The 12,970-nt window shown below is 44.3% G+C and overlaps 1 protein-coding gene across 2 annotated transcripts in view; it reads right to left on the bottom strand.

Annotated features, from left to right (window-relative positions):
• DAD1 (defender against cell death 1) overlaps positions 1–12,970 on the bottom strand; it is a 55,339-nt gene that overhangs the window by 28,976 nt on the left and 13,393 nt on the right. Inside the window, exon 3 of one of the 2 annotated variants that reach the window (XM_082844530.1) lies at positions 6,448–6,681. The exons of the other annotated variant lie outside the window; for it this stretch is intronic. The gene's annotated coding sequence lies outside the window, so the exon portion shown is untranslated. Of the gene's footprint in view, positions 1–6,447; positions 6,682–12,970 lie in introns of those variants that run through there. 2 annotated transcript variants of the gene reach the window in all.

Below are 12,970 nucleotides of genomic sequence, written 5' to 3'. Positions count from 1 at the left end.
TCTCACCCTCTGGGGGCCTCTCTGCCTTCAAAAGGGCCCCCTTGAGCCCTGGCTGAACCTAAGGTCTGAAGGAATGAAGGCAGACCACCCTCCGGCAGACAGTTTCTCTGGGCAGCCATCGTCCCAGGCCAGAACACACTCCATCATTCCAGGGGGGTTTCACCACCTCTGGGAAAAGGTCAGCCCATTCTCCCTGTTTGCTTTGGAAATGCGGGCACACTCCCATTACGGAGGCAATAGGATCCAGAGGAGAGAGACCTGCCATTTTCAAGTTCTTTTAAAAATCCCACTGAGACGCAGAAAGGGTGCTTGTCTACGCTCTCCCTGAACCGCCCACACAAAATTCAGCCAAGGAGAAAAAAAGAAACCATTAAAGGAAGAGCATATAAGTGTGAGACAAGGCTGGCAGGACTTCAGAGAGTTTAAGGAGATGAAGGACTGTGGTTCAGAGAGTGGTCAGCAACTGGTCTCTATTTCACGCTTCCAGCCTTGATGGGAAGAAACTGGGTTAACATGAAACAGGTCTTCTTTCCAGTGGAGACAGCAAGACACTATTTTTAGCAAACTCTAGGGCATCCTTGCTTCTTGCTGGCCCAAATTATTCCAGTGATTACCAAGGGACGGGGGTGGGGGTGGGGGGGGCGACATCCTTATCTGGAATCTTTATGAAGAATAACATGTATCTGTGCAACACCAAAGCAAACATGATCTGGCTTTGACCTTCACAGGAAAGCTAAGCAGTAGGCAGACTATGATCTCCCCCTTTCACAAATGGGGAAAGAGGTGAAGTGGCTCACTTGCCATCGTGGTGAACGAGGCCCACATCAGCACTAGACTCGGTCCCCAGGCTTTCCACCAAGCCCTGTGGACACCCAAGTCCCAGGTGGTTCCAGATGCAGCCATCACAGAGGAAAGAGCAGGAAAAGACGAAGTCTCAGGACCCCCTCCCAAGATCGGTGTCTTATATTCTGCCTGCATGTCCGTTCCCTCTTCCATGACTCTTGCCCCTCCTTGATCACTCTTTAGGATTAGAGAAGAATGGCAAAACAGAGGTCGGTACACTTAGGAGACACTCCCTCAGTAAATGTTGATGTTAGTCATCTCCTGAGGCAATACTTTCTGCACAAGCAAACTCCACTGCTCAATCATATGGCAACAAGAGTCAGTAAAGTAATACCTAGATACACTCCGGCCAGCCGGTCCGATGGCTGATTCTTACTCAGCTGTCAGATTTCAGCCTAAATGTCTCCTGCTTAGAGAGGCCTTTCCTGACCACTGTGTCTGAGCAGCTTCCTCCCCATCTCCACTCATGATCACTTCGTACAGTTTATGCCCTTCACTCTACTTCATAACAACACGATTCTATTTGTGTGCTAATTTGGCTCTCTTCCCAACTGGAATGTCAGGCTCAGAAAGGGAGGTGCCTTGTCTGTTCTGATCACCTCTGCACGGCCAGTGCCTGGCAGAGCAGGAGCACAAATATTTTTTAACTAAATGATGGAGTAATAGAAAGGAGGCGCTTCCCCACCAGATATCTCTTATTAACACCCTGAAAGTAGATGGGGTAAAACGTCAATGAGGGCTTCCCTGGTGGCACAGAGGTTAAGAATCCGCCTGCCAATGCAGGGGACATGGGTTCGAGCCCTGGTCTGGGAAGATCCCACATGCCGCACTATGCACCACAACTACTGAGGCTGTGCTCCAGAGCCCGAGAGCCACAACTACCGAGCCCGAGTGCCACAGCTACTGAAGCCCACGTGCCTAGAGCCCGTGCTCCGCAACAAGAGAAGCCACCGCAATGTGGTGAGCCCCGCTCACCACAACTAGAGAAAAGCCCGTGGGCAGCAACGAAGACACAACGCAGCCAAAAATAAATAAAATAAATAAATTTTTAATAAATAAATAAAACGTCGATGATTGTTGAAGCTGAATGTTGGGTATCTGCGAGTTTATCTCTTGATGTGTGTGTTTGTGTGTGTGTGTGTGTGTGAAATAAAAAGTTTAAAACAAAGTTGTTCATCCCTGGGATGAAAAAAGGCAGAGCAGATCTGAATAGCAGACCCTAGGGATGTCTCTAGGGACATCCAGGGAGTCCCTCAGGGTATCTCTCTCTAGAGAAAGAGGAAGACCTGATGTTGGCCACCACAGTCCTTCAGCTGAAAGCCAGTAAAACTGGATGTGCAGCTGAGGGAGAAAAGCACTATGTGTGGACAGTTCTCCGTGTTTCTGACAACTGCTCCGAGGGTACATTTGTAGAGCAGTTGCATTAACAAGGTACTTTCACTTACGTTTTTGTTGGAACAACAGTGTGAAGTATTATTATCCCCATGCTTGTTATATTATTTATCTCACTCAAAGCCTAATCCAAATGCTTTGGAATCAGACAGAAATAAGATTCAAACCCTAACACTACAGTCTGAGCTTCCATTTCCTCATCTGGAAGAGGAGAACACCACCTCCCTCCTCATGGGATTATAGGGAAACATAAATAACAGGAGGACACTTAATACCATGCCACACATATGGTAGGTGCTCAGTGGTAGCTACTCATTCCTGGACCAAGGTTGTGTCTTATCTTTGGTAATCCCACGGTGCCTGGGTGCCTAATTATTGGCTAAATTTTAGAGTCAAAACAAAAGGTCCACAGAAGGTCAACAGACTGTAAGTGGCAGAACAGGTCCTTGAATCAACACCTTCAGGGCAAGCAAAGTGCTTTCGGCAGCACCGGGCTGCCTATCTAGGGTCTTGAAGATACACCTCTTTTTCATCCCATTGACAGAAGTTTTGCGTAAGCTTGAACCCACCTATTAATTGAAACTAAGCAAATAAAATATTTTCTTTAGTTCCTCAGAAGTCCTCCTCTTTTTTTCCTCATTCCCTTGTCTAAGATCCTTGTTCTGTAAAGTGTTGTTTCCTCGTGCAAGAAAAAGCCATTTTTAATATGTGCTAAATTTTTTAAAATTAACTGTAGTTAGAAAGTTATACAGCACTCAAACTTCAGAAGCCCAGAGCCGCAAGCCAAGATGGGAGGACACAGTCACACTGAGTTTGTACACGAGCTCCCCAGCCCCTGGTAACCACCAGTGCTAGTTCACTGAGCCTCCAAAACCAGAGAGCAGGCCTCTCTGACCGCCCCAAGTATGTTCAACCATCATAACAAAAGTGTTTTGAAGCCTAAGATGAAAGGATGTGATCAAAGAGGCCAAAGGTACTGGCTGCTAAAAGAAGAAAACACAGGAGATGGTTTCCATGTGATAGGGGGCAGGAAATGTGTGGGCAGGAGGTGTTGAGGGCCAGGCTTCCAGCCACTGCAAAGAATGGCAGGGAACAGACCACGTACAGTGGTGTGGCAAATGGCCCCCGGCCCCACAAAAGAGCACAGAAAATAAACCCACCCCGTAAAGATGCTGAGCTAGAGGCAGCAGAAGATGCTAGGATATAGCTCACCCTGTGCCACAGTACTCAAAATCCACTCTTGCAGCATGCTACACTGGGCACCCAGGTGTAAGGCCCATGGACAGGCACCATCACAACATAGCCGGTGGGTATTGAGAAAGATCCAGAGGGCTTCCCTGGTGGTGCAGTGGTTGAGAGTCCGCCTGCTAATGCAGGGGACACAGGTTTGTGCCCCGGTCCGGGAAGATCCCACATGCCACGGAGCGGCTAGGCCCGTGAGCCATGGCCGCTGGACCTGCGCGTCCAGAGCCTGTGCTCCGGGAGAGGCCGCAACAGTGAGAGGCCCGTGTACCGCAAAAAAAAACAAAAAATGAGAAAGATCCAGACTGGAAGATGCATGGAATGAAAAGATTACCCATCCTGATTCAGTGCCTCTCATCTACCATGTCTTTAGTTACTTCAGCTAAAAAAAAAACAAACAAAAAACAAAAAACACGTAAGAATCAGAAACTCTGGGACTTCCCTGGCCATCCAGTGGTTAAGACTCCACCCTTCCAATGCAGGAGGCGTGGGCTCGATCCCTGGTTGGGAACTAAGATCCCGCATGCCACACAGCACAGCCAAAAGAAAAAAAGAGAATCAGAAACTCAATTGGTGGTTGGGGGGCAGTAGTAATGCATTTTTTTAAACTTGAATCGTTTCACAGGTAATTCTCCTACATGTAGAGTTGAGAACCACTGAACAAGTGAACAGAAGACTAAAAATGAGTTGTAATGAGCTTTTAACTAAATTTAAACTCAAGACTCCAAAAGCTGTCTATAGGCTTCTGCCCTATTGCAAACGGTGAAAAGACACACCAAAGATGAAGGTTTCCCACTGGCTTGGGTAAATCACCTCTGAGATAAAAGCTAATCCAATTAAGTGGGAGCTTAGTGTCTACTTCATGTATCTCAAGATCACTGACATATATTAAAGTTTGTATATTAGAGGCTCTGAAAATTGTAATGTCTTCCTTGACAAAATTATCACTATTATTCCCAGTTTTCCACCCATTTATCTTCAAGTTCAGATGCTTTTCTTATTCAAAATACCTGTTTATCAATCTACACTAAAAATAATTCAGAATCCTCCTGATAAAGGTACAAATGTATACATAAAAGTTTTATTTACATCTTTATTAGAGTATAACTGCTTTACAATGGTTAGTTTCTGCTTTATAAAAAGTGAATCAGTTATACATATGTCCCCATATCTCTTCCCTCTTGAGTCTCCCTCCCTCCCACCCTCCCTATCCCACCCCTCTAGGTGGTCACAAAGCACCGAGCTGATCTCTCTGTGCTATGTGGCTGCTTCCCACTAGCTAGCTATTTTACGTTTGGTAGTGTATATATGTCCATGCCACTCTCTCACTTTGTCCCAGCTTACCCTTCCCCCTCCCCTTATCCTCAAGTCCATTCTCCAGTAGGTCTGCGTCTTTATTCCCATCTTGCCCCTCTGTTCTTCATGACTTTTTTTTTTTTTTTAGATTCCATATATATATGTTAACAAGCGGTATTTGTTTTTCTCTTTCTGACTTACTTCCCTCTGTATGAGACTCTAGGTCCATCCACCTCACTACAAATAACTCAATTTCGTTTCTTTTTATGGCTGAGAAAATGGGTACATAAAAGTTTTAAAGAATATTCAATTACTCAGTCATAGTTTAGTGAACTAGCATCCCTCCAAATGGCAAACCATGGCCCAAGCACCAACAGCTTGCTTTTGTGAATAAAGTTTTACTGGAACTCTGCCAGGCCGTTCATTTAAGAAAAAGCTTGCCGACTCCTAATCTAGAGCTATTCACAAACTTTAGTGTATATCAGAGTTACATGGAGAGCTAAGAAACACAGAGGCCCAAGTTCATTACCAAGTTCCCCGGTAATTGTGAGATACACCAAAATTTGAGAACCTCTGCTCTGGATGGGTGCTTCTCAAACTTTAATATGAACGTGAATCACCTGCTGACCACGTTAAAACAAAGATTCTGCTTCAGGAGGGTCTGGGGTGGGCTTGAGAGTCTCTTTTTCAAATAAGCTCCTAGGTTATGTCAATCCTGCTGGTCAACAGGCTACGTTTTGCATAGCAAGAACCCAGAGCAGCACTTCTCCAATATGGTTGCACGTTAGAATCTCCCGGGTAGTGGTACAAAGTGCAGATGCCACCCCCAGAGATTTGTATTTAATTGGTCTGGGGTGTGCCCTGGGCATTGAGATTTCATTTTTAAGTTCCCCAAGTGATTCTAATGTGCAGCCAGGTTGGGAAACCTCTAGAGCACAACTCACCATCTCAGCAGTCAGCTAAATTTAAATAGTGGAATCCTCAACATAGCTTATTTCCTGTATATAGCACCCAAGATGGAAACAGGGCTGCTACCACAATACATATAAATATGTCTAGACTTCAGCCAGCAGACCTATTGCTCCACCCAAGTGTGTCACGGACTCTGATCTTAAGCAAGTTACAAATCGGAGCTTCAATTTCTTCATCTATCTAATGCGGATTGGAACCCCTGAGATAATGGTAAGAACAAAATGAGAGAACATTTGTGAAGGTGGTTTGGAAAGTAGTGTCTCCTATAAATAAGCATATATACAAATCCCACTTTTGGCACTCTTCTTACACGGTCTAAGAGATACATATTTCCCTTTTCACCACTAAATCATGTTGAAACAGATATAAACGGGGAAGCACACACTTTTCTCACAAAGTGCTTAATGATGCAGTTCCAGGAAGCATTGTGTCATAAGAGCGGGTACCACCGGCAACAACTGAAGGATTAGTAAGGGATTACCAGCTCCAGGGAAAAGACAAAGGACTGTGGTTTCCCAGGGTTGTCAGCCCTGCCTTTTGTCATTAACTTCAAATATACTTAATGAAAACATGGAGGTAGATTCACAGTTGCAAGTTATCAACTCCTAAAGAGCTCTGCACACAGGACTGAAGGGAAAAAAGGACTTTCATACCAATAAAGAAGAAAAACAAAAAACAGAGCCAGAGGCAGAGGAAGGAGTGGCATGGAGCTTTTTAATTTGGAAGGCAAAAAGGTTACACTTCATGGAAGGCAGAGGCTATGCTAATAAATGCTCATTACAAAGTTGTTCTGACACGGAAGCCTGGGAACTCTCTGGGCTCTCCAACCGCATCCCAAATCAGTCGGTAGCAAGCATAAATCTGAAGGAAATCCGTGTGTCCAGCAAAGTGCCATCTCAAGAGCTCTTCTTATCCAGGGGAAACCAAAGAGTGAACCTTTAAGAAAGAAGCAGAAAGGTAAGAAGAGATACTCAAGGTTTCTAAAAATGTTTTGTGATATGCTACAGACAGGGTCTCGAATTCTTCTATCTAAATTCTAAACCCGTAAAGACAAAGGCAGTTATGGGGGTCCCAAATTCTGGACAGTACTTAAGCCAGGTTAGAACAACCAGAATAAAGCAAATTTTTTCACTGAACATTTTATAGAGGGATCCATAGAAATTAATGCTCAAATCTGAATTCCAAGCACACGGAAGGCATAACTGACTCGGAACTGTAGCCGTGGGTTCTAACGCCACCTCTGCAATTAATTAGCTGTACGACTTTACGTAAGTCACTCTGACCTCTCTGATCCACAAACCCTCTTTGTGGTGAGAGGATTGCAACTTAGCCTAAAGAGGTTTTCTGGATTTAGAAAGCTTACAAAGCACTAACTTCCAGTTTGGGGGATGGGGGAGGGGGAGGGGAAGAAGGAAGAAGGAAGAATTCGAAAGAAAGCAGAGAAAGATTCCCAATCTCAGATTTAACGAAGGACCAAAACAGCAGGAATAATTTTGTTTTCATTTAACAGTAAGATTATTTTTGGCAAGAAGGAGGTGGAGAGTAACCCCATGAGAAGAGGCCACACAGCTGCCAGAGTCAGATGGGACTGACTGTAAGCTGTGACGTGGAGCCCAGCCCTGCCCTGTAAACACAGACTTCCCTTCTCACACCTCTAGGAGGGCTGCCCACCTAGAGCAGCTCCGACACGGTGTGGCCAGAAGGTGACCCCTTGGCCCTAGGGGCCCCAATGTCCCCAGCCACAAGCAGCCCATTTTCCTGCAGTGTGCCATAAAAATATTGTCATCTTCTACGTGTGAAGATGAGAAAGGTTGGGAAACACTATGTTTCGGAAGAGCTGGGCTACACCAGTAGGTGAAAGGGCACCACCTTATTTTGTGCATTGGTTCAGGTGACCTGGAGATTCTAAGCATCAGAGTTTAGAGGAAAGATCTTAGACTTCTAGCCAGATTGCTTTTATTCCACTAACAATGAAAGAGAAATGCTACATAATTGCAGAACATTCCTGCATCAGTGGAATTATGAGAAACATGTAAAACAAAGAGCAAAAACAGGGAGCAAAAGTGATCACAGTGCCAAATAAGAACAAACAGACCTATTAAAACTAACCTATTCACTCCATCAAATGTCTTAAAGCAAACTCTCTGACAACAGACTATGAACTAATACAACACATCAGTTCTAACAGCCAAGGTGAGAGAGGAATAGAGCACAGGGCCACTTCAGTGAAGAGCCTGACACAATGAGAATTACAAAAGAAATCCTCATTCAGTACAAAAGTCAAGTTTTGAGATCCTATGACAATAAAACATCTTAATCTAAGACACTGGGATTGGTCCAACTAAAAGGCAAAAAATGACTCATGAGAGTAAATCTCTTTGACAATGGTTTTCAGAAAATTCCTATTTACATAGATCTGCTCCTTTCTTTTAAGGCAAAAATATATCTACCAGACAGTACTCTAAAAGCAGAGGTTCTAGGAGTCTTTGAAATATTAGCTCAACAAAATTGGACTATTCACCAGCTCAGAAGAATGATTTCAACTGTTAACCAGAGGATAAAGGTTTCACGAAACTGACAAATAAAATTTCCTCCCCTGATATCAAGACATGCAAAGTGGAAGACACCTACTGAGAGCATGACTTCTTCAGTCTATTCACACAAGCAGGAAAGACAGCACCATTCAATCAGCCTGTTCTCATCATCTTAAGAGAAAGCAAGGCACAACACAAAGAACTGTTAAAAAGAATTACTCTCTGTAGAGACACAAAAGATGATGCCAGACAGGGTCATTTCTGTTTGGAATCTGCTTCCCCAGCACCATCTCTATTCAGACGCCAGCACTGAGCAGATATGCTCAAATCCATCTCATCCTAGATCCTGGTCACCCAATTAAAACTGAAATTAGAGAAAATGTGAATCAAAGACCATTCTGCAGAAACTCTAGGTTCAGAGCTCAATGTGAATCACTACAATTTCAGAAGGCACGGATCTGAAAATGAAAGGAGCTGTAGAGATCAGCTCGTCCAATCCTCTCAGTCTTACAGATGAGGAAACCATCACCTGAGAGTTTGACAGATTTGTCCAGAGCTGTGCTGTCCAATACCACACCACAGGTGACTATTTAAGCTGAGTTAAAATTAAATAAAATGAAAAATTCAGTGCCTCACTTAGCCACATTTCAAATGTTCAATAACTACATGTGGCTAGTAGCTACCGTATTTGGCAGTGCAGGCTTAGATTGGCACAATGCAAAGTGCTACTGGACAGCGCCAGCCCAGGGTCACCCTCTCTGGAATAAGTCGGGTCTCCTGATCTGCGGTCTCCTCCACTTCTTCCAGATCATACTAAAGATGACCAACTTTGCAGAAACATTTTAGATAGCCTGTCTTCATCCTTTCTTATCAACCTCTCCTAAGTTTTTCCCATTTAAAACAGAGAAGCAAGCTTAATACTGTTACTGGAAACCTTCTAATAAAATGTATATATTCATCATCCAAAAGTCTTTGAACATAATAGAGAGGAAAGAATATAAAAGTGTGAAGTTAAAGTATCTGTTATCGAGTTCCCACTCAGTCACTTATTAGTTCCAGGCCCTGGACAAGTCAACTTAAATTTCACCAAGCTTTAATTACCTCATGTACAGAACGGGAACACTACTATTTGTCTGCCTCCATCACAGGGTGGGCCATGAGGATGACGTGGGTTGATGTGTGTAAAAGTGTATGTGGGGACTTCCCTGGTGGCACAGTGGTTAAGAATCTGCCTGCCAATGCAGGGGACACAGGTTCAAGCCCTGGTCCGGGAAGATCCCACATGCCGCCGAGCAACTAAGCACGTGCACCACAACTACCAAGCCTGCATTCTAGAGCCCGCAAACCACAACTACTGAAGCCCATGCACCGCAACGAAGAGTAGCCCCCGCTCGCCACAACTGGAGAAAGCGTGCGCACAGCAACGAAAACCCAACGCAGCCATAAATAAATAAATAAGTAACTTTTTTTTTTTTTTAAGTGCATGTGGAGTGTGAGTCCTGCAAGCCTGGTTATGTGATAACTGTAAAACATTTGATAAATGTTGTCTAATTTTGTAAAAGGCCTTATACAAACACCATGCATTTTGTTACAGACAATCGCACTTCTGATGGATGATGAAAACCTGGTAATATGGATAAAAAGCAACAATTGAAGGTAAAATGCAAAGCTCAACTGAGGATCCACACAAACAGCATTATCCTCCTCAAACACAATGGGACTATCATGAATACTATTAATCAGAGGCTTTAACAGCTGCAAGAGACTCTAATGACCATCCAGGCCAATCCCCTCCCTATGCACACAGGGAAATTAGGGCTCAACGACAAGCTTATTTCTCCATTCAACTAGTTAACAACACAGCAAAGTCTACAACACAGGTCTTCCGACTTCTAGCCTCACGCTCGTGCCCCACTCCACTGTCCCACCGTCCCTCGTGTGAATTGTTCCCTCGGCATCTTTCTTCCCCAGCACTTTCCTCGTGTTTTAGCATCCACATCACTAATGATACAGCTATTTTATACAGCATTTTGTTGCAGCTGAAAATGATTTACTCGTTCATACACTCATTCAACAAACATGCATTGTGACCCTTAGCCCTGTGCTAAGCTCTGAGGTCCCCACCCTCTGGGAATTTAACAGTCCAGTGGGAGAGACAGGAAAATGAATGGTTTCATAACCATGTGGTAAGTGCAGCGTTAGGGGCATGCACAGTGGACCATAAGGGCCCCAAGAAGAGGGTCTTATGCAACCTGGGGGCAGGATGACTTGCAGTCAGAATCATCTGAGCTGCAAGGCTAGAGAAACTAAGGCAGGGAATGAACTTCATAAATACAAATCTATGGGAATTCCCTGGCAGTCCAGTGGTTAGGACTCAGCACTTTCACTGTCGGGGCCCGGGTTCCATCCCTGGTCAGGGAACTAGGAACCCGCAAAACAAAAAGCTTGGCCAAATTTTTTTAAAAAACACAAATCTACTTGATATTCTCTTTTATTCTTTTTCTCTCTTTTTTTTTTTTGGTGGTTTTAAATGAACCAAATAGAGCACAATCATCAATTCAAGAATCATCAATTATTTGGGTTTTTTGTAAATATAATAAGCAGATTCAAGGTTTTAAGAATAAGTAAAGAGTCTCACCCTCCAACCAGGAAAAACAAGGGGGTTAAGAAAAGATTATGCCAACTCAAAATACTTTCTACAAATTTAGAGTAGTTCCCTTTTTGAGAACTTATCTAGTGGCTAAACCTAACTCAATATAAGGTGAAATGTCAGAGAAAATGAAATGGAAACTAACCCCCCCACCCAAAAAAAATTAAAGATGACTGCCAGCAGGAGGTCATGCTGAGAGCAAAAACAGGTCTACAAGAAACCGGAAAGGGAGCTCTCAAACTGACAGATCAGAAAAGGAAATAAAAGGTCAATCTCTGGGTCACCGTGCACTTGGTCTTCCCTAGGTGACAAAGGTTGCATGCCCTTTTGTGCCTGACACCGCCCACCTCTGGCCAGAATGTAAAGCAAGGCCCACCCAACACCTAGGCCCGCTTGGACCTCTGCTGCCCTCCTGTGACTGGAAAGAAACTTGGTTTTATCACAAAGGTATCTGTGGTTTCTTTCCCCAAACTCAGCTTCTCTTGGGCTTTGCAGTACCTTCTCTCAGCAATGAAATGTACACGCCACTGGGTGGCAGTAGCGCCTAAGAAATAACATTTAGATCCCCTTCCAGAGGTAACTTTCTATATTACTACAGTACTTTACTGATGAATTCAAAAAGCCAACTGGCGACTGCTTGTTTGTAAATAGTACTGTTCGTCAGTTATGTTCTGCCCAGCCCTGTAGCGCCCTCGCTCCAGCCGGGATTAAACTCTACGAATTTTTAAAGACCTGTGGGAAAACAGCCTCCACCATAAAAACAAAGCAACACTAACAAGGTTTCAGCACAACCTGGTGGCAAACAATCGCCCTCAGGCTAAGCATACTTCCAAGCTCAGGTCTGCCCCTTGTGGAAGCCCTGTTCACTTCTCCCTCTGATCCAGGGCCCAGTCATCAGGAACTTTCCTTCCCAAGCTGTGACCCAATGTAACTAAGTCCCTCTTTTCTTCATTTCCCTTCAGAACACCTGAGATAGGCTGACATTTTCTGAAAAGAATTTCACAAGGAGACATGGAAAAACAAAACAGGAAATATTTACAGATAGTATGTAAATCTTTAAATATTCAAACCTACTGAACTTCTATATAATGCATTCATTCAAAATAGATTACTGCCACCTAAGTACCAAACACTGAACATCACTTTAGGTGTGCATGGATTCTCCCAACTCAGAAGCTCCCTAGGAGCATTTTTCACTTTTGCATTTTCATTTTTTTTTTTTAATAAATTTTAGTTTTGACTGCGTTAGGTCTTTGCTGCGCACAGGCTTTCTTTAATTGTGGCAAGCAGGGGCTACTCTTCATTGCAGTGCGTGAGCTTCTCGTTGCGGTGGCTTCTCTTGTTGCAGAGCACTGGCTCTAGGCGCAAGGGCTTCAGTAGCTGTGGCTCACGGGCTCTAGAGCACAGGCTCAGTACTTGTGGCGCACGGGCTTAGTTGCTCCGCGGCATGTGGGATCTTCCCGGACCAGGGCTCGAACCCATGTCCCCTGCCTTGGCAGGCAGATTCTTAACCACTGCGCCACCAGGGAAGTCCTGCATTTTCTTTTTTTTTTGAATTTTATTTTATTGCTTTTATACAGCAGGTTCTTATTAGTTATCTATTTGCATTTTCATTTTTATGATAATCTAAAAAACGTTATAAGTCTATTCTTTTCTCTTTTTTTATTTTATTTATTTATTATTTTTGGCTATGTTGGGTCTTCGTTACTACACATGAGCTTTCTCTAGTTGCGGCGAGCAGGGGCTACTCTTCGTTGCAGTGCGCGGGCTTCTCATTGTGGTGGCTTCTCTTGCTATGGAGCACGGGCTCTAGGCGTGCGGGCTTCAGTAGTTGTGGTGCACGGGCTTCAGTAGTTGTGGCTCGCAGGCTCTAGAGTGCAGGCTCAGTAGTTGTGGTGCACGGGCTTAGCTGCTCCGCGGCATGTGGGATCTTCCCGGACCAGGGCTCAAACCAGTGTCCCCTGCATTGGCAGGCAGACTCTTAACCACTGCGCCACCAGGAAAACCCCTATGAGTCTATTCTTGACCACAGGCATAGCCA

Source organism: Leucopleurus acutus (genome assembly GCF_964270905.1).
Source record: "Leucopleurus acutus genome assembly, chromosome: 1".
NCBI classification, from domain to species: Eukaryota; Metazoa; Chordata; class Mammalia; order Artiodactyla; family Delphinidae; genus Leucopleurus; species Leucopleurus acutus.
This window is presented reverse-complemented; position numbering and strand designations above follow the sequence as displayed.